Source organism: Myzus persicae, unplaced genomic scaffold (assembly GCF_001856785.1).
Source record: "Myzus persicae strain clone G006 unplaced genomic scaffold, MPER_G0061.0, whole genome shotgun sequence".
Classification (NCBI taxonomy): Eukaryota; Metazoa; Arthropoda; class Insecta; order Hemiptera; family Aphididae; genus Myzus; species Myzus persicae.
In genome coordinates this window covers 1-4,015 of record NW_019101786.1, presented here as the reverse complement: position 1 = coordinate 4,015, position 4,015 = coordinate 1, and positions in this window count along the sequence as shown.

The window sequence follows — 4,015 nt, the reverse complement described above, 5'->3', positions numbered from 1 at the left end:
GTTGATAATTGGTTGGTCGAACTTACATCGAAATATGGGTAAAGATAAACATATATTTTACGTTTAAGTTACGTCTTGACATATTTGTATATTTTTCGGGATAGAAGTACGTTTATCCAACGTTGATCATAAGGATAAACATTAAACAGTATTTACTCGTCAAGTCACTGATTATATACTCGTCATTTGCCATCGGTTGTCACCAGTCTGTAAATGCACGATGATCAGCATGCAAGTGTACGAGTAGTGTATGACAGTGGCGTAGTCATGCATGATTTTTTTCGGGGGAGGGGGTGTGGTGATCAACTTTTACACCTTAAATACGTAACATTTTTAAATATTTAAAAATAAATTTAAGACTTTTTGAGCGACCATTAAAATAATTTTTAAATTTTCTTAACATTTCGCTGGCTACGCCACTAGCTGGTGTATAAGCGACATAGTCTTCAAGTCAAAATACTCGACGAATATACGCTATTGTCGATTACCTAATCGTAATTATGCCGAGTTTACACGGGTCGATCGCGGTCGAACGACTTTCGCCGCACGACAACGCATCGATCCCAATCGAAACTATTAATTGTTTACACGTTCAACTGTTTCTTGGCTACATTTTAGTCGGAAGTGTACACAAAATGTCTTCTACGGTACGTGTTGGTGTTTTATTAATTTGTGATATATTACGTGAAGAGTTGTTAAAATTTAAAAGTAAAAAAACCAAAAAGCGTCGTTTGTGGACTCGGAAATGGATTTTAAGAAGGAACACTTTAGGTGCATCAACAAATCTTTTAAAAGAGATTTCTGTAGAAGATCCAAAATCATTCTATAATCATTTAAGAATGAACGAAGATATGTTTTTATATCTTCTAGAAAAAGTATCTCCTTATATTCAAAAGGAAAATACCAATATGCGAGAAGCACTGCCAGCAAGATTGAAGCTAGAAATATTATTACGATTTTTAGCTACCGGTGATAGCTTTGCTTCCCTTTCAGTACTGTATAGAGTTCCGAAATGTACAATATCATGTTTTTTATTGGACGTTTTAGAAGCAATATACAAAGCATTGGAAAACTTTATCAAGGTAATGTATTATATATTTTATATTAAAAAGAAATAAGATCCAACATTTATTTTTAAGTAAAATAAATTTAAAAAATATTTGTATCATAAAAAAAAATCAAATCTTGTAAAGAACTAAAAAAAAATATGTACCTTTCAAAAATTAAAATATTTACATAATTTTATTCTTCAACATTTTGAACTGGAGTGGACTTCTATTATTGTTGATAGTTTAATTATTGAAATCAGACATATTTACTGTGGTCCAGGCTTGCGTTAATATATCTGCTTCACAACTATTCTGGATTTCTTCAATATTATTGACATGAATGATTGGTTGTTCGGTGGAACAGGTGTCTGAAGAATAATCCCAAGTAGAATTAGAATGTAGTAAAGTTGAACTCGGAGTTGAAGATCTTGAAACTGTTTGTGAATTTGATAAGCAATGTAACCGTTCTCGTGTCAATAAACCTTGAATATCGTTTTGCAAAATAAGAGCCCTTTCAAGTGGTATTTTTCTCATTTGGTTGGCCACATGCTTTCCAAAAGTTTCAAATTCATCATCTTCTTTAACGACACATTCTTTAGCAATACTGTCTAATTTTGAAATTGCCTTTTCAATTGGAGAAATATTTGGTAGTTTTGATCTCATTTTAAAATTCGATGTCTTCATTTTTTTCAAATTCTTAGGAAAAGATGATATTTGAGTTATTTCTGTATCTTGTTCTTCGTCGATATTTGGTGTTTTAAATATATCATCTTGTTCAGGTTCGTCAGTATTCAAATTATCAGTTGTTTGTGGTTCAATTGATAATGTTTCACTTGGCAAAGTCTAAAAAAAAAATTGCGAGTTCTACTGAGATAATATAAGATATACAGGGTGTATCAGATAGAACTGACTAAAAAAAAAAAAGAAATTATGCTAATTAAACGTACAACAAAAATTGTGAAAATTATATGATTAATAAATAATTTAAGAAATATACTCATTTCAGAAATAATATTTGAAAGAAGTTAACGCTCCAAAGTAATTTATGCAAAAAAATATTTATATTTTAAAAAATTCTAAAAAATAAACTAATTGATTTAGATAAATATTTTTACCATCAAAATATTTCTTTTAATTAAATTTACAAATTGGCTATTTTGAATTTTTCCAACAAGAGTTAGAATCTAATAAAAATATTATAAAGTAGTTTCAATATTTTATTGTTTCAATATTAAATATTGGAGTAAATTGTTTAATTTTCAGGTACCAAGTACAGAAAACGAATGGAAAAAAATCCAAAATGATTTTAATATTCGTTGGAATTTTCCATTGTGCTGTGGGGCTATAGATGGGAAACATGTTCTTATACGAAACCCCCCTCACGGAGCTTCAAATTATTTTAACTATAAAGGGACATACAGCGTTGTTCTACTAGCAGCGGTTGATGCAAATTATTGTTTTATCTATATAGATGTCGGAGCAAATGGTCGCATGAATGACGCTTCAATTTTTAACAACTCATCATTTAACGAAGCAATCAGTACAAATCAGTTAAATTTACCAAAAAACGCAGTTTTTGTGGCAGACGATGCTTTTCCGTTGCGAACAAATATTTTAAAACCATACTCAAGAATAGGACGATTATCATATAAGCAAAAGATTTTCAACTATAGATTGTCTCGCGCTAGACGCATTGTTGAAAATGCATTTGGAATACTAGTATCAAAATTCAGGATATTCGAAAAACCAATATCAACATCTTTGGACAAAACTGACTCTATTATAAGAGCTACCTGTGCATTACACAATTGGCTCCGTACTACTGCGACAAAATACATCAATATTGGAATGGTCGATGGGATTTTAAAATATAATTATACAATTTGTGTATGGGTATAACTTTGTAAAGTACAAGGAGAATTTATAGATACAATGTCGGGATACAGTGTAATAAAATAAGTATCTATACCTAACGATTAAATGAAGAAAGAGTAATATAATAAATACTATTAGGTAATGAATCATTTATAGTTTCAAAATCATCATTAACTATTATACTCATATAATCAAATATAAGGTTTGTACGTTTAATCATGTACCTATATATATTAAATAGTATATATTATATATTATATATTATATATGGATTAACTGCTTTGTCGATTATAATTTATGTTTTTTATTTATAATTTATTATTGCACCGAATTTAAAATTATAATTATTTTAAATGTATTAAAAATTTAATTTTATAATTTATAGTGATCTGAATTGTTCTCTTGCCACTGTTATTTTTTTGTTTAGGAGTACTGCGACAACCGTTTGGTATTTTAGTTGGAAAACTGCAGTTGATTATTTTAACAATTTTTAGGCTGCTGTGTGCTAAGGTAGGTTACTATTTATAGTAACCAATACTTTATAAGTTACTATTTGGTTTCTACTTTCCCTTTATAATAAATATATTGTGTAAAATATATTCTACATTATATTCTATACAGTGTTTATTTAGAAATACAATATTATCGACTACATAAATCATATTAATATAATATATATTAGGTATATGTTTGAGAATTTTATTTTGTATTGAGAATGCAGACCGGAAAAGCCGCGAATGTCGTTTAAAGTAAAACGATAAGTGGAGGCATGTAAACGTTTTACGTTAATACTTCATACTTCATAGGCATAAGTGCATAACGATTAACGACGTCATAATATTATAACGTACATGGAGGCGTTAATAAAAAATCTCTGAATCGCAATAAGAAAATGAGTATACGTATAATAGACGTATTATAGATTTCAATCATTTTTAATTCCTAAATGTACGTCGGATTTGTCGTACGTCGAAATGTCTAAATCCGACACGCCACGAGCGTTTTTACGTTACCGCATTTGTACTCATTTATTATATCGTACATTCGTACACCTATATGTTACAGTCGGAATTCGCAAAGGAAATAGGAAT